Below are 18,798 nucleotides of genomic sequence, written 5' to 3' on the forward strand. Positions count from 1 at the left end.
GAAGCTCCAGGCATCCTACAGTGCTAGCGTCAGTGAGGCTGAGATGAAACAGCAGAGCACAGACTGACGGGGATGCAGGATTGAGATGGGTCCCGCATTTGGGAAAAAGGCTCCTTTCCTTTGGCAGCTGGGTTGCAGCTCTACCAAGCAAGCTGTGGAGCACACGTGGCTTTACCTGGGGAGTGCAGAAGAGCAGTTCCTCTTCGAAAATGTGTTTCTAAATGAAAAGAGAAGTGCCTTTTCCCAGAAAGCGAGAAACACTGCTGCAGCCTCTCCGTCCTCCTCACCAATAGAGGGGCAAATCTGCCCCCACCAACGAAGGAAAGAGGGTCTGGATGCAGACCATCTCTGCATCCAAGCCTTTGCCATCATTCTGCAAAGAGGACAGCCCTGCCCTTCAGAAATGCACACCCTTTGCCCATGCAAAGTAGCCATCAATAAGCTCCTGATCGCCTCATGAGACATCACTTCTAGGGAGGCGGAAGTACACTGCCAGCATCCGTGACGTGAGAGCAATAATTTTAAAGTGATGCTTGATGCTTCTGTGATTAAGATATTTTCAGGTGCTTGGAATCTTCTTCAGAAAAGTCAGCCTCTGAATAAAAAAAAAAAAAATAGAAAGAGAGTCGTGACTGTTCTGAGCTCAGATGCATGCATGTAATCAGTTCAGGTGTTTAAATGATTTATCCACGAGGAAGAAAACTGTTCCTAATCTTAGGAACAGAGCATATGAAAGGGAAAAAACGATTAAACATAAAGACATGCTGAATAATGCGAAGCCGTACAGTTCTCTGATGCAGAAGGCAACTGTGGCCAAATGTTTCTCAAAAAAATCTTTTAAACACAATGTGTTCCAAATATGCATATTATTGCAGTGCGGACTGCAAAATTCAAAACACACAAAATTGCTGTTGTTTCCCAGCTATAAGGCAAAATTATTGTTTTCAGAGAAGCTTACTATGCTTACATGAGTGCAGGTGACATCCCGCCCTCAGGACCAGGCCATCTCCCCTCATCATTTATCTGCAGACATAAACACTTGCTTTTCTTCCTCCATCTTGCCTTTCTCCTCCTCTGTGCCACTTTTCAAGGCCAAAGAATCATATCATAGAATGGTTTGGGCTGGAAGGGGCCTTGAAGACCATCGATCTCCAACCCCTGCCATGGGCAGGGCTGCCCCCACCAGCTCAGGCTGCCCAGGGCCCCATCCAACCTGGCCTTGAGCGCCTCCAGGGATGGGGCACCACAGCTTCTCTGGGCAGCCTGTGCCAGCACCTCACTGCCCTCTGAGGAAAGGATTTCTCCCTAACAGCTAACACGGTCAGCCCTCAGGCACACAGCCCCTTCCTTCCAGTGCCTGCACCTTTCAGGCAAGAAGTTCTTAACACAAGCCTGCTGCAGTGTTAATGGATTGGGGATCTTGCGCCAGATTGCAGATGCCTAGTTGTTCTAAAGGCTTGGCTTTAGCCACTGAAATTAATGGAGAAGGTCAAGAAAGAGGTGTGTTTATATTGTGCACTGGAGAAAAATAAAACTACATGTCCTGCTGCCAAGATAGATGTACCTTCACAATGCTGAAGCCCAGCACCAGCACCTTTATTTAGCAAGGCTTAACCAATTAAGCTGATAGCACAGCATGCACTGGTAGCTTCTGAGCGTGCAAGAAAATTGGAGTTTTGACTCGAGCAAACCATCTAGCTCTCCTCCCGCTTTGTTGTCAACTCTCTCTGCTTTCCCACCCAGCACTGCTTGCCGTGGAGGTGGGATACAGCTACAGAGAACAGCCTGCTCCTCTGCACACCATCCAAAATCCTTCCTGCGCAATATTGCAAAGGCTGGGCTGACTACAGAGAAAACAAAATCCCCACCTTTGTAAAGGAGACCCAGTAAGAAGTTCAAGGTATTTCAATTTACTTCGAGCACCTACCAGCTGCCGTTTCAATCATTTTGTTTCTATAATCTGGGCAGCATACCAAGGACCACAAAGGTTTGGGCTTAAGTTTCATTTAAAAACCATCTTGCAGGAGACAAATCGTTCCTCCATTTTATTAAGCAAAAGCCGTAGGCTGCTGACAATGCTATTACAGGCGGCAACATCAGTGGAACATTCATATATATATATTTATATACATAAAGTAAATAAAGAAAAACATTAGGCTGGAAGGTTACTAACAGTAATAGAAAGGGAGACCCTGGAGACCTTCTGTTTGCAATTCCTTTTTGTGCAAGCCAACACTTAAAGTCTCAGATTCCCAGGCAACCTACAAACCATTTTACGGCATCACTGCACAAACCAATCCCACTATCCAGTAGAGCAATTTATAAGGGAACAACATTCCCATTACTTAGAAGATTCTTCACAGAGCAAGGAGAAAACCCACAATGCAGATGCATCAACTTCTGAAAGTAACGTTGGCTCAAATTGAGTTATAATGGGAAAGTGACCTGTTTTGACGCTGAAGGTCTTTGGCATTACTGCTCAGAGCAAAACCATCTGTGAAAGTGCAAGAGAGACCCAGTTTCACATGGAGCAGCAGCCAAAGAGATAATAAATATATTAAACAGCCTCCGGCACCGCAGTCTGCCCAACTGCTCCCAGACACGGGGAATCCTGGGTCCCCAGCCCTCGTAGGAACAGTTCTCCAGCCATAACAACTCTTCGTTTCACGTCTGCTTTCAGCCTACATCAGCCCTTTTACTCCTTGCCCAACTGCACTTTTGTCGTTAGCTCTGGTTGTAGATACAGATGAGATAGCACTTCCATTCCGCTTTTTTTTTTTTTTTTTCTCCTCAACTAAAGTGCCTTATGCTGTAACTCTAACGGTAATTACTTCAGGGGTTGAAATTTCCTGTTCTCACCGCAGAAGTACACATCTGAAGAAGATCTGCTTGGTCATTTAAGGTTTTTAAATGTATTTTCAGATAAGACCAGCTGTGTTTCTAACAGTAGCTAAAAAATACAGAATTTAAGAAGGGAAAATTTGATATGATGCTTCATGTTTTAGTCAACAGCCTGCCAAGATGTAAACCTTCGGTTGCTCTGGAAACTGTAACTTGGACACAACCACGTCTATACATCAACCCTCTGGCTATAAATGAAAACACATCAGCAACACCACAACACTCAGGTGACAATGACTTCTAACAGCAAGCGTTGTGTTCTGATGTTCACCTGGGGAGGCTGCATCCCATGGAAGAGCTCAGGGGGTAGCACAGACCTACCATCCTGACCATGAGCCATCAGATGAAGGAGATGGGAATGCACGTGGTTACTGGCAGGATGAGTCAGGGGTTTGAACATAGTGGTACTTCCTGTATTTGAGTGGTGCCGGTCACACCTCGGCTGGAAGCAAGGTCTCCTGCCGAAAGGAGGGCTCAGAGGAATGCAAACCTGGAGGATGAATGGGACGTGGCTGGGGCACGGCGCCTTCAGCTGCTGGAGCTGGGAACAGAGTGAGGGGGATGCTCCAAAGAGGAGAGGGAGGAAGCGCCGGGTGCTCGTGGAAGAGGGTTTGACACAGCACAACGCGAGAAGCCAGATTAAGAGAAAGGGAAGGAAAAAAAAAAAAAAAGGAAAATATTGCATACGTAGGCGACGGCCTGAGTGCTGGTTGCTGTGGAAACCGTAACTTTGAATTCTGTGGCTAAAATCTCTAGCATTTCTATTTATACCACACCGCTCACTACAGCACGAGAACTTTGTACGAGGCACAGACAGCACTGGTGTCTAACAGGTTCTGTCAGAACCCCAGTGGGGAATGTACTACACCAGTGGTCCCATCCAACAATGCACCATGAGATCTTCCCAATGCTCCCGGCCACAAAATGACTGCACAATCCCCTCCAGTAAGATCCATCCCACCCCCAGCAAGGCCAGGTCCATTACTGGAGAGATGCTGAGTTGGACTCGCACAAACCTGGCCAAAAAGACCATTTAAAACAGCAGCACATCTTGTTTCTTCTAAGGCAAATGGCAGTCAGCCTTGCTTCAGTTTATGGAGGGACAGTTCTCAAAGCCTTAAAGATGATGAGCGCTGTATTTATTCAAAGACTCCAAAATATCATTCGGTCATTAAAGCAAGAACACTGTGACAAAGAGGTTACCAATTAAGCGCTGGTTGGGGAGAACCCCCCTCAAAACGTTTCCTTTTCACGTCACGCCATACGAAGAACGCGGGACCATTGCCTAGGAGGGACGGAGCCACCCGCGCCCCTCATGGGCCGCATCGTACCCGGGCAGCACCGCATGGCAGCGTGCCACGGCCACCCCGGCACACGCACGGCGCCCACCGCGGGATCACGCGCCAAGCCAGCATCGGCACCGTCGCTAAGCTCCCTCCCAGCCCGAGCCGTACCGCGCCGCTTCCCGCAGCCCGCGCACAGAGCGGCCCCAGCCGAAGCGCTCGAGGTCTGCGAGGAGAGCCCACGCAAAGGCTGAGCGAAAGCCGCGGCGCTTCCCAAGGTCACTCGCAGCGCCCGGCCCCGCGGGACCGTCCCACGGGGCGCAGCGGGACGAGCGGTGCCCCGCGGGGGGTTGCCAAGGGGCCGCGGGGAAGGTGCCCCGCACGCCCTTGTCCCGGCGTTTATCCCTCCGCACGGACGCGTCCCTGAAATTGACAGAAGCCCTTTCACGGCGCGGGGAGGGGAGGAGATGCTCTGACCGCGGATGGGGCGCCCGAGCCACCACCACCTCACGCCTCGCGGCTGCTCCTCATTCATTCCCACGCGCTCTTTGAGCGCAGCGCGGCGCGGCACGGCGCGGCCACCCGCTCGCCGCCGACTCCCTTCCAGCGCGGCACCGGGCCGCCCGCTCCCGTTCCCCCGGCACCTCCCGCCCCGCGGGTGCGCCGCTCCGGGCGCCCGTTAGCGCCGTGCCCGCGGGCAGCCCGGCGGCGGGGTGACGCCTGGGGGCCGCGATGCTCGGGGACGGCACCGCCGGCCCGAACCGCGAACAAAAGCGTGGGCCGCGACCGGGCGTCCACCCGCTCGCCCACCCGCTCACCCACCGTTAACGGTGGGGAAGCGCGGCCCGCCCGAGCCCCCCAGCGCCGGAGGCGGCGGGGGGCTCCAAGCCGCCGGGCCAGGAGCGCGGCGCGGCGCGGCGCTACGTCCCGGGGCGGGGGCGCAACCCGCCCGCCCGCACTCACCTGCCCGGCCTCGGCGCCGCCGCCCGCCCCGGGAGCCGCTGCCCGCCGCCGCCGGGCGCCCGCCGCTCAGAGCGCGCCGCCACCAATAGGCGCCGCTGCCATATTGTTACTGCCAGCGCTGCGAGGGGCGGCGCCAGCGGGCGCCTTGGAGACCGGCGGCTATTGGTTCCCCCGCCGGTCAATCCGAGCTGAGCGAGCCAATGGAAGGCGGCGGCGGCGAGCAGCGGGGCGTTCGGAGTTGGAATGTTGTGTGACAATGGCCCACGCGGCGCCCAGGTGGGAGGGGAGGGGCCGCTCCCCCGGGGGGCGGGCGGCGACGACGAGGCCACGCGCCGCCCGCCCGCCCGACACAAAAGCGGCCCCGCGCGCCCGCCCCGGCCAATGAGGCGCGCGGGTGACCCCACCAATAGGGGAGGCGGGGGGGGCGAAGTTGGCGCGCGGCGGCGGCGGCTCTCGGGATTGGCTGTGGGCGGGAAGAGCCAAGCCCCTCTCGTCGCCCACCGGCATGCTGGTGTGTGAGGGGCTTCGAGAGTCCGCCGTCACCGTGGGGAGGTCCGCGGCGGTGGCTGCTGTCAGCCGTAGTACCTGCATTGCTGTCCCGTGAACAGTGATCAACACGTGCCGTAGGCACGCAACTTGCCCGAAAAGGAGCTGAGGGTGCTGGCAGACACCAGCTGCATGTGGGTCAGCAGTGCTGCAAAGCGGGCCAATAATATCCTGGGCTGCATGAGGCTGCGAAGCGTGCTGAGGGAGGTGATTTTACCCTGCTACTGTCTGTAGTTCCAGAGTGTCCTGCTCTGGAAGGGTGATGAAGGAGCTGGAGCATCCCTCCATATGAGGAAAGGCTGAGAGAGCTGGGACTGCTCAGCCTGGAGAACAGAATCCCAGCACTGCAGGGGTTGGAAGGGACCTCTGGAGATCATCAAGTCCAACTCCCTGCTAAAGCAGTTCCCCACAGCAGGTTACATTTTCCTACAGAACTTCCTGAAAAAGCTCAGAGGGGTACTTGTCAATGTGTATAAATACTTGGGGTGCAAGAGAGATAGATAAAGGCTGTGGAGTCTCCTCCTTGGAGATGTCCAAAAGCCGCCTGGACGTGGCCCTGGGCAGCCTGCTCCGAGTGTCCCTCCTGGAGCAGGGCTTGGGCCAGGTGCACCCAGAGGCCCCACCAGCCTCAGCCATTCTGTGATCCTGTGACCAAATCCTATATCCTTGTTTTCTTTCTCCTCCCGCAAATACATGCCCTCATCCTACTTGGGCTCTTTATGCATAACACCCTGATGTGCACCACCAGCACCTTTGGCCACAAATGCAATTCAGGCACTGAGCGGGTGTGAGCTGCTGGCTTGGCTGAGGGGAGTGTCATGGTTTTATGATTTTCGGTTATTGGTATTCCACATCATAACATCATGTAGTGAATGTACCTGGTTCTCAGAAGAGAAGGACTACTACAGTCCCCACGGCACTTTGCTCCTCTGTTACCATTTTCCAGCCGGAGGGAAAAGATAAAAGCTCGCAGTATAAAAACTTGCAGATCACGAGACCTCGTCCCTTTTTCCGCCGTCTCTCGTCTTGGCAGCACCTCGCTCTCCAGCCGTCTTATCGTCGGTAGTAGAGTAAGGCCTACCTTGATTTTGGGACATTCTCTCTCTCTGTGTTGGATTTATCAGCTTAAATTGTAATTATATTGTATTATAGTGTGTTGTTTTGCATTCCGATATTTTATTTAGTAAATTAGTTTGTTTCTCCTCAGATTGTTGCCGCTGTTCTTTGCTCTCAGGGCCATCTCCCTACCCTTTTCCCCTTTCCCCTTTTCCCGGGACGTGGGCCCTTGGGTCCCCCGTCCCCTTTGTCACGGAATCGGGCCTAACGCCCGTAAACCGTTGACAGGGGAGCCAGGCAATGCTGCTGTGTAGAACAGCAAGCCATCACCTGCCAGCTAAGGCTGAAGGTTGCCGTCCTGCCAGGCAGGTGTGCCTGGTACTGCACTGCTCCATTTCTGTATACAGCAACCCAGGATTAAACTCCTTCCACACTGCAGGCTGTTCCATACAACCTGAGGATAATCTGCCCTGTTAGTTAGCAAGCTATGCTTGGCTCTTCAGCCAAGGTCTGGATACATTTACACACACATTTCCTTACAGCAATAACATGTGGGTTGTTAAGGTCTCACAGTTGGGCTTAGTTGCACAGTTATGGCAATTTGTAACTTCAATCTGATTTGACATTTTGTAAAGCTTCTGGAGAAAGGAAAAGGGGGAAAACCATTTTCCACCCTTTCAAGGACAGGCTGAGAGAGCTGGGGCTCTTCAGCCTGGAGAAGAGAAGGCTCCGAGGAGACCTTCTAGCAGCCTTCCAGTACCTGAAGGGGCCTACAGGAAAGCTGGGGAGGGACTTTTTGTAAGGGCAGGTAGCAACAGGATGAGGGGAAATGGTTTTAAACAGGAAGAGGGTAGATTTAGACTAGATATTAGGAAGAAATTCTTTACTGTGAAGGTGGTGAGACACTGGAACAGGTTGCCCAGTGAGGTTGTGGATGCCCCTCTCTCTGGAAGCGTTCAAGGCCAGGCTGGATGGGGCTTTGAGCAACCTGGTCTAGAGGGAGGTGTCCCTGCCTACAGCAGGGGAAATGAACTTTTTTAAGATGATCTTAAAGGTCCTTCCAACCCAAGCCATTCTATGATTCTATGAAAAAAAATAAATAAATAAAGGTACAGGAGGAGAAAGGGAGAACACCATTCCAAATGACAGCCAAGGTGGACCTGCCAAAGGCAGCAGAAGATAGCTCCGTGCAGATCGACCTCTTTGCCCAAGCAGTGGCTGAGGACAGCTGCATCACTTCCTGGGCCTCACCAACACCACCCAGCAGAGGAGTGCTTTGACAATGCACCATCCTTGCAGAGCCAAACCAGAACAAGGAGCAGACACCTCCCTTCATGTGATGCCATGAAGAAGAGCCAGCAGTACTGAACTAAGCTCAGCATGCTGAACTGTCCATGCGTTACAGATGAGAACACAAAGCTGCCACCCCACGCGGCAAACAAAGCAATTCAGAGAGGGCTGCCTCAAAATGAGCCAGAGGAAGGGAATACAGCAGAGGCAAGTGGAGGCGTTTTCAGGAGGGCTGTGTTTGGCAGAGTGGCAGAAGAACTCTCTTACTTCGCAGAGCACAGGTGGCAGAATTGGGATTGTAACTCAGGAAACTGAAGCTGAAAGAGTCCTCTAGTCCAACTTCCTTCCCAAAGCATGCCTAAATTCAGTATCAGGTAGGTTGTGCAGGGATCTGCCTCCAGCTTCAAGGCTGGAGATGTCACACATCTGTGTTGGCACATTCTGTGCCATCTTGCACACCTTGCATGCCATGGACTCCAGCTCTTGTCTCCGTGTCCTCCAACTGGGCACACAAGACAATAAACTAACCAGGAGAGTCCAATGCCAGAGCAATGCTGCCGTTCGCCACCATTGCAAATACAAGCACGGTCCTGCTTCGACACCGCTGGCACTTCCAGCAGCTGCCCAGGAGGGAGGGCCGGGGGGATTGGCTTGTTGGAGATGTTTGCCATCAGACACAGCACAGACAGCTTCAGGTGTCTGGGGGAGGCAGGGGCTGCTCCCACTGGGCCAGCTCCTGGACCCCACACACTGCTCTGCTCTGCCAATACCGGCACCGGGTGGGGAATGGGCCAGAGGCTGAAACCCCCTTGGCAAGGTGGGTGTGGGCAGACAGCTGCATCTCCTGCAGACCTGGCTGTGCGGCTGGGACTTACACTAGCTAATAGAGGCATATTTTTAAGTAATCCCACTTCATTAGCAAGTTTTCCAGGGCCTCGGTCTGTAATGAGTGAAACCCATTAGTCATCTGACAGCTCTAGTTATTCTGCATGTCAAGTCCTATCTCTTCATTTATATATCCAGACTGTTATGGCAAGCTGGTGTGCTGTGTGTACCCCTCCACCTACTCCCTGCTAATTTAAAGGTTGTTATTTTTGGCTCGAAGTAATTGTCTGCATAAAAAGTTCGCTTTCCTCCAGAAAAAATAAAAGGAAGCAGAATGAGGGACTGAAAAGAAAACTCTCCTTGCTATACACCATTTGTCCAACATCGGGAAACTCTGTTTTCAGATAATTCAACACAAGTAAGGTATCCTCCTATGAAGATTCTGTCTGGGTTTATGAATGGTTGAGCTGCAAAACTGTAGTTGCTTTTGGCATAAATGATCCACGGGGCACCCAGGAGTAGCTCACACAGAAAAGGAAGGAAAAAAAAAAACCACAGCCTTGCAATTCACAGCCAACAGAGCATTGCAGTGATGGCAATTCTATGATCAAAATGACAAACTAACGTTTGCTCACCTGGAAATTGAAACGGGTGAGGAAAACTGAAAGCAAAATACTGTCTCTACACTAGACATGCCATGTCCATTTTAAAAATTAATTATCTGTAAATAAGGCATTTTTTCCTTTGTAGTGCCTGTTTTGATATTTCTTCTCAAAAAATACTGGCTTCTCAGCTAGTATTTATCAGAATAATTTTCAGGCAGCAGCAAGGCTGGTAGTAGCACCTCTAGGATTACGTAAAAGCAGAGGTGCACTTGATGAATTACTGTCCACCTTAGCTCTCTTTGAATAATGCTATTATCTGTGTTCACTGCCGGTTGCAAGGGAAGCGATATGTAAAATCACAGAGTACTTTGGCTAATGGCAAAGTCAGAGTTTTCCCTGGGGTATGATTGCTTATGCCGTAAGTACACATATCGGGAAGGTAATAGCCCTGGCTTCCAATCCCAGATTTGTTGTCATTTTATGGTATTAAAGGGTTTCTTTCAATGTCATTGCTAATTTATGGATAAAGAATGCATTACTGAAAAGCCTATATGAGGGTGAAAAAAAAGGACCATCACTGAAAATAGTTATTTCTTGTTGGATTAGCTTAACCCGCACATGTAAACCTAAGCAAAATCTGTGGCATTACATTAGTTCTAGAGAACTGGCCTCAGCCCTGATTTAGGTCACAGACAGAGAGTCATTTATTGTCTTTAGATAAATCCCAGAGGGGACATTTGCCCTTGTGGCCATCTCCCTAAACCAGCAGGATTTGGTCCCAGCCCTGCACGGCTGGCTTTTGTTTGATGAAGGAAATCATGGGGACACCATGAAGACAGACAGCAGGGAGGTCAAGAAAATAGAGAGAAGCCAAAAAACACTTGAAGTGTCATTGGCATTGATAAAAATAGAACCTACGCCTGTAAATCTGGTATCTGTAGGGAAGGGATATTTCGTTTGGTACTGGGAGGTGGTCAAGGGTTTTCACTAGATCAGCTAACACCATTAAAAAACAGCAGCTTTCAGGCACGCAAGCCTTTCCTCCTTGCTAAGAACAGTTTGAGGTCAGCTGTTTTGGGTCTGATTGAATCGTGTTAATCATCTGGACAAATTAAGAAGAAGTTTAGTCAGCACTTATGAAGTGCTCACAAAAGAGGTGTAGGAGAGGCAGGTGAATACTGCTTATGGGATACTGACGTGTTTGTAGGAGGGGAACAGCTGTAATATATCTTAAAAGTTAGTATATTCTTCATGGCTGGGATGTCTTCTTAGGTTCTTTACTCCCAGCTTCACTTTCTGAAGGTGTTTTGTAAGGCCCTCCAAGTCTGTTCTAAGAAAAATGTTCCTGTTTTCTGTTTGGTGCTTCTTTCTCTGTGGTCTGGGGGTGTTAATCTTGGCAGCTAGCTGCAGCAGGTTCCCACATGCCATTTCCCCAAAGGCAGGGGTGCAACGAGAGGAACAGGCATCAGTTTGGTGTGTGCATGTGGGTGCTGCATCCGCTCTGCACTGGTGGCTCTTCGACTGCGTGAAAGGAATCACCCTTTCGACAGCACCTAGGCAAGAGCTCAGCTGCGTAATTCAAGAGAGGCACTAGTATTCTGCAGCGATGATGTCTAAGAAATACCTGTATGACTAATAAGAATGGATTTTCAAGTCATTTTTATCTTCATAATGGCATTAGTCAGCCTGCAGGTATGTGTGTTTCTACAAACGCAGCCTTCGGATCTTCTGATAGCTTGCTCAGGAGCATCATCTGGTGGTGGCGGCAGGGAAACATTATCCCTCTGGCAGCACTCATTTCATCGAATCACAGAATGGTTTGGGTTGGAAGGACCCTCAAAGCCCACCCAGCCCCAACCCCTGCCGTGGGTAGGGCTGCCCCCACCAGCTCTGGCTGCCCAGGGCCCCATCCAACCTGGCCTTGAGCACCTCCAGGGATGGGGCACCACAGCTTCTCTGGGCAGCACCATCCCGAGTGAAATATTTCTTCCTAGCATAGTCTAAATTTCCCCGCAGCCTTCTTTTCTTGAGGCTGAACAAGCCCAGCTCCTTCTGCCTTTCTTCAAGAGAGGTGCTCCAGCCCTCTGATCATCTTCATGCCCTCCTCTGGACCCTCTCCAACAGCTCCATGTCTTCCTTGTGCTGAGGGCCCTGGGTTTGCATGCATTACTCCAGGTGGGGCCTTACAAGAGCAGAGCAGAGGAGGAAAATCCCATCCCTCACCCTGCTGCCCACCCCTCTTGTGATGCAGCCCAGAAGGCCAACTGCATTTTGGGCTGCAGGTGCACACTGCTGGCTCATGTCCAGCTTTTCGAATCCCCAAGTCCTTCACCACAGCGCTGCTCTCCATGAGTTCTTCACCCTGTCTGTACACATATCTGTGGTTGCCCTGAGCCAAAGTGCAACACCTTGCACCTGGCCTTGTTGAACCTCATTAGATTCACGTGTGTTCACTCTTCAAGCCTGTCCAGGTCTCTCTGGATGGCATCCCTTCCTTCCACTGTGCAAACTGCACCATTCAGCTTGGTGTCATCAGCAAAGTTGCTGAGGGTACGCTTGATTCCACTGTCTACATTGTTGATAAAGATGTTAAAGAGTACCGATCCCAAGACAGACCCCTGGGGGGCACCACCTGTGACAGGCTTCCACTTGGACATAGAGCCAGCACTAGCTGGGCTCGGCGAGTACCAAGCAAGAAGCACCACGCAGGGTTGTGATGATACCTATCAGTGCCTTGGTTGGGCAATAATCCCTGAGGGACAAAGGACACAGATTTGTTCTCTCCCCGCAGCCTGGGGAGGTAGGGAATGAACTCTCAAGCCCATGTGCTCCAGCAGCATTGCTCTTAGTCTTTTTTTTTTTTTTCCAGTTACTAAAGTAGGCTCCAAACCATGGAGACCTGCAGAAGCATGCTCCCAGAGCTACTTATGGACACAGCTTTTTAGTCCATTGGACTTGCCAGCCGGCCCACACCCTGGAAGGGCTACATGGGAAAACATGCCCATTCCCTGCAGAATAACAGCAGGAAGGGGCAGTCAGCCCTGCTGTCTGTAGACAAGCAGGCTGCAGCAAACCTCACCCCAGCCTTAAAGACTGGCCTTCTGTCCCCAGTGTTGTCGAATCAATTTGCTTTTCTCAAGCAAATTTACAGCAAAAGCATGTTTATGGAGAATTACTCACACTTCATCCCACAGTGCATCAGGACCTTGAGACTCAGAGAAGCACACAGCTGCTTATGAAAGAATGGAGAGTGAATACCCTCTGCCCTTCCTGTCTTAGTCATTCGCCTGGAGCTTTTCTTCCTCAAATATTAAGGTTTTTCTGATTACCTGCTCTTCATGAAGAGGCAATTGTGCCTGCAGACTATTTGAAAGCAATAGATAATCCATTTAAAATATTAATGCCAGAGAGAAGTGACCTCTTACTTAACAGTGTGTTGGAGTAGGGCTGTCCATGCCATACTTGCCATGGGGAGGAAAGCGGTGGCAAGCATTCCCGGCATACTGCTTCTCTGGAGATGACGGTATAGAGAGCAAAAGCTGCAGTCAGAGTTTATACAGACCATCTTCTCCCATGTAGGTGTGGAGTAGGGAAGAAATTGAGGCAGGGGGCAGGGTGGTGGCTCCAAGAGCTTTCCATCAGTTTATCTAAATGTTTAAGCCACGCTTAGCATCATTGCTTCTATAGGTAGCCACTGATGAGGTCACTACCTCTCCTCCAAATAAACAAGAGACACTGCAAACCTGTGTCATTTTTACTCCTACTAACCATGGTGGAACAGGCACCTCAGGTTTGAAAAACGCTTTGGAGTTTTTCGTGGCACTTCACAAAATCAACCAAGAACTTGAGTTTACCTACTGCAGTTTAAAACACAGCTTAACAAGTGGTTTGGCAGATCAGCTACCGCATGTGTTGAACAGTTGACATTTATACCTCCAGGCCCTTTGGAAGGACATGGTCTTGAAAGGGATTTGAGACATGGCTAAGATGCACTGGAAGGTGAAGGATGAGGCAACAGAAGAGACAACTCCTTGCACATGCATGCTACAGAAATTTAAGAGGATCTTGGCCACCGTGGGAAAACTCTTGGTTGGATCTCTGTTGCAAACTGCTTTGAGCAAGTGCGGGCAGGAGGAGAGAAGAGATCAGGGTTTATGGGCCCTTGGAAGAAGACTGTTGCTCTGAACATGAGACAAGGCCTTGGCCTGTACCAGCGGCATAGGCAAAGCATGGATGGCTCCAGCCCCCAAAGGGAGGAAGATCTCACAGTCTTTACTGGCACCTCAGGCTGTACCTATGCTGCTGAATGGAAGAAGATCAAGAACTAACTCTTTGCTTAGCTGCTGAACAGCATTTCTAGGCACAACCCCTGTACCTGGCTATGGGCTAGCCTGCTCTGATAGCAGGTATACCATGCAGGCATTGACCTAATAACTACTCAGTGAAGATAATCAGGAATCCACTCCCCACTCCTCCTGTACTTAGCAAGTGCAGACACACCTAACTGTCTTCTTGAGGAACCTGGGGAGGAAGTGCTACCCTGCAAAGACTCTCACAAGCCAACATAGTGCTGTAAAACTCAGAAGAAAAGGCAGAAAAGGCAGATGACAGGTGAAACAGTTTGTTGTTGTTTTGTTCTTACTGGTTTGACAGAGCTAGCAAAGTTTTCTGGACAGAAGCATACGCTGTCCTTGAGCAGCATGAGACCATACTGCTTAGCCTCTCTGGACATGTGTCCTCCTGGATGATATTAAGATGGGGCAATTTTAAACATCTTGACTTCTGAGAATTCTGGCTTTTTTGAATTTTCTCTTTGGACCGTAAGCCTCTGAGATGCTTTGTTGTAAGACAATTTCCCAGGGCAATCCTGGGCAGCTCAGCAGTACAGAACTGTCTGAGCTGAGAGCATACCCATCCATTCTGTCCTTGCCTGCAGTGATGGATGTTAGGTCCCATTTCAGAGGGGAGCAGAGAGTGTTAGGTGTTGCTGAATGATTGTGCCTATTGATTTGTGTTTATTAGTCCCATTATTTCTATTACACAAGTGCTTCAGCTGTCGTCCATAACTTAACTCTGCCTGGCTGATGTGAGTAATAAGTCACTCTGCCCTCCAATTCCAGCAAACGGTTTGTCCACAATGGGCATTTATTTTCCACCTACATGGACAAAATACAGTTGGGGTGTTGGAGGTGGAAGGCACAAACTGGCTCTTTGCCAAGCATAGTGCATATGGCCAATCCTTTAGCACTGCTCTTGCAGTATTTGGCAGAGCAGGGGGAAGCCAAAAGCTTGGAAGCTCCTTCTGGGATCCAGCCACTGCAGTGTTAGTTAGGCACTGGTACCACCTCAGCCCCTCCCTGTTACTAAATCCTGCTACAGGATTAACTTGACTGTGCTGTCAGCATCTTACTTTCATTCGGAAGGATGGCAAATTGTTTAGCAGCCTGTATAATCGGGAAATGCTGTTGGAAGAGCCAGGTGTTGTCTAAACTGAAATTGCTACCTCATGCGTGCAGGGGGATTCTGTTTCTTGGAACAGTCACAGTCCCCATATCACTAAAGGGCCAGCGCTCACATCCTGACATCTTGACTGGAGATGCTGACAGAGACATTATGTGTCTCTGTGCCATTCAGTTTAAAATCCTTTTTTCCCCAGGCAGACCATGTGAACATGACAGGCTGCTTCCAATGTTCTCTAATGGAGGTTTTCTTCCCCACAAGCAAGTCTTACACCCCTTGTTTTATTACAGTCTGATACAAGATGCCATACAAATATCTTCTCTGTATTCCCACAGGAATGACAGCAATCCTCTGTACTAACTTGAAGGCTTTCTGATGTCTTTACAAATACATTGTTTTCAGCATACTCTCTCTTCCAGAAAACTATCCTCTCCAGACATTATGAGATGAGGAGACCTTTTTTCACAGTTTATATTGTCACATAGCCAGAGATTCACAAAAATTTCCAAATTACAAACCTACCTAGAAAAGGGCAAATTTATTTTTGTCCAGTAGATGAACCTACATCATTTATTCCATTTGCTTCTCGTTTAATAGAACAAGGAACATCTTCACAAAACACTCCTTTTAGGTCGTTTTTTTTTTTTTTTTTCACTGAAATTCACCAACAGGGAATTAAGCATGACTTGTAAAACTTTTCCTGGAGCTCAGTGCCTCACAGTCCCTAGGTCTGAATGCCTGGCAGGTAGGCACAGGGATCTCCACCAAAGACTTTCTCTGAAGAGCTAAGTACTTACCAGAGCCTGACCGCAGCAGCCTGCACAGGGCTGCTCCATCCAAGTGGAGGCTGCCTGAACACAAGGCTGCTGAAAATGGAGTGCCCAAAACTGGACAGAGATGGACTGCAGAAAATGAGTGGCCATTTTAGAAAAGCTGGTGAGGAGTGTGCTGGTTTATGAGGCACAGCTGAAATTTCTTCTCCTGCCTCTGGGCCTTCTAAAGAAGGATGAAGATGGTAAAATTTCCACAAGAGGGCACAGCGAGTTGTGTATCTATATAAACTAACCAATGTCCCTGGTCTATACACTTCTTTTTCGTGAAAATTACACATTTTTGGGTATTTTAGCAAAGGAAGACATATTTTCAAGTATTTTAGCGATGCTAATTGTGAAAAGCAGAATCTGTCAAAGGAAACCTGTAGCAATGATGCCATCCAGTGGCCAGCACACTTGTCATTGCTAATAAGCTCTGAATTCACCAGAACAGACACCAACTCCCATCTCCACTCCACGTACGGTTTTTTAATCATTCACATTGTATTTTTTCCCTTTGGTCCTATCAGCACCAATGTTTGCCCTGAAATACTATGAGAAACCATGCATGCGTAGTATCTGGCTTGTTTTCAGCACAACTTTTTTCCTTTCTATCTTCTGTTTTCTTTAGAAAGCATCATCCAGAGATCAGCCACTGTGAAGTAATCCCCATAAACGCATGCATTGTTGAGTTTGTACATGATCTTTCTTTGTGCTTCTCTGATGCAAGTTGTCTTTTGCAGTGAATATCATGAACAGAGTGCTAAGGGCATGCAGGGGAGAATGTACTGAAGTGTCTGGAGTATAGATCAAAACTGATTTTTTTTCTGTGCTATGTTACAGTCACATACTATTGCCTCCAGGTAGTTCATATAACCCCCATAAAGCAGAGACAGAACAGGAACACCCACTGGAGGCTGGCAGGAGGTAAGAAGATAGGTGTCTTTGCAGTGACATGTACCAGAGAGGTTAGCCCAGCACCTACTTCTACACCCACCAAAACCCCACTTAGCTGCCTGCCACAACAGCAGAAGCAAGGAAAAACACTCCTGCTCTGGTCTGCTACTTTCCTACATCTGCTGAAATAGAGCAGAGCTGCAGGGTCCCTTTGTCATAGCCACAGTGAGGCTGTTGTTCAAAGCCGGACAAGGACATGCTTGTGCCTAGAATCACAGAATCAAAGAATATCTCAAGTTGGAAGGGACCCACAAGGATCCTTGAACCCAGCCCAGCTCCTCCATCGAGCTCAGGTTCCACACAGGAACACATAAAATTCAGCCTGTGTTTCTGAGAGTGTTGTCCAAATGCTTCTTGAACTCCAGAACATGTTTGTGTGGAGGACTTACAGTGGGTCTCCAATGAATTGTCCCACGCTGGGGACATCTTTCCCTGCTTCCAGAGAAAGGAAAGCAAGCCGAAAGACGGTCTGGTGTTGGGAAATTTCCTTCTGCTCTCAGATGGGAAACATTTCAGTTTTTCCATGCATCACAGTGGTGATGAGCCCTGGCTTGATAGACTGGGACAGCCTGGCTGCTGCCTGATGTCCCAGGCACAGAGGAGAAGTTCATCTGCATGCCTCTGCATGCTGAACTGAAAACAGTGAGGGCGGTGGCTTGAAAGAGAGAAGAGCTGAAACTATCTCAGAGGCACCAGTGGCAAATCCTCAGCCACCCAGGGCCAGGCACAATTGGAATATGCCACCTGAAAATCCTGCATGGCTGTTGTGTCCAGCTGAGGCCACGGGGAATATTCATAGTAAGTATTTGGGTCTGGAACTGTGTCTGGCTGCATTGCACCTGCCCACACTGAGCAGCTCATTCCATATGATGAGCAAAGACTGCTGCTGCCTCACAGACCTCCCGGTGTGATTGCACGTGGCATTACTCCTTAGCCAGGTTATAGTCAGAGTGATCCAGGCTCGGAAATCCCTGCTGTTAAATACGTGCATGTTAGCCTAGGCCTTACTGACAGGTCCGGATTAGGCACTAACTATGCATGTAGTTAGGAATGGGTGCTAATCTCCAGCAGCTGGCTGCAGCAGCCTCTTCTTCCTCTCTAGCTACAGGCACACCATTGTATCTAAGTGTTTTGGAGCCATGTGATGCAGTGGGCCGTGTGCCAGGAGGCTTAAATCACTCCAGCTCAGGAAGCATACGGGGACCGTCCCGCCAGCCCCACGTGCCCACTGCAAGTCCCCGATGCCAGCACACTGTGATGTGTGCTGACAGTGCTGGATGCGGTTCAACACAGGCACGGGTTTCAGCTGATGCTGTAGCCTGTTCCAGAACAGCTACGAGGCTTGGCCCTGGGACAGAGCCACGGGCTGGCTTTTCAAAGTCTCAAACAGCTTACAAATGAACAGAAGGGGACTTTTTCTGTCCACCAAAACCAACAGTCGTAATACCTGAGTCCTAGCCAGGAAGTTGCATATCTGCTCTGGCCACATTTTATGAAAGCATTCTGGATCATACAAACCCAGAGAGTTGACGATCCCCCTGCACACGTGCTGGGTGCAAAGTCTGCAGGCCTCTTCCTGTGGTGCACTTTGTGCTTTTGGCAGGTGGGAGATGTTTACTGTTCTGTGGAAAAAAAATCCTAATGGATGCAAAGGTGATCACATAAATATTAATTATGGAGCAGTGTAGCAAGTGTATCACAATACCTGGCTAATGGGTTTTGCAGCTGTATTCCCACTTACTAATTATTTGTATTAAAATAGCACCCAGGAGTCTCTTTTCACTGACTGCCACATGAACCCATGCTCCCCGAGTCGTGTTTCTAATTTGTAAAGGAACTCAGTCACTCCCTGATCACCTTGTGTCCTGGGAGAATAAATCATGCTTTTACAGCTCCTAATCAAACACATCTTTGTTATCTTGGAGACCTGCCTAGATGTATCCCAACATGTTTGGCAAGTTTGATTTCCTCCTGCAGAATGTCATAGTTTACCCTCTCATAGCATTTAGATAGGTTCTAATTGTATGTTAATTAGTATTTTCATTGTGCTTTTGTACTGAATCAGATGATTACCCAAAAGATATGAGTTAAGCAAAATAA

This window comes from Numida meleagris, chromosome 1, assembly GCF_002078875.1.
Source record: "Numida meleagris isolate 19003 breed g44 Domestic line chromosome 1, NumMel1.0, whole genome shotgun sequence".
Lineage (NCBI taxonomy): Eukaryota > Metazoa > Chordata > Aves > Galliformes > Numididae > Numida > Numida meleagris.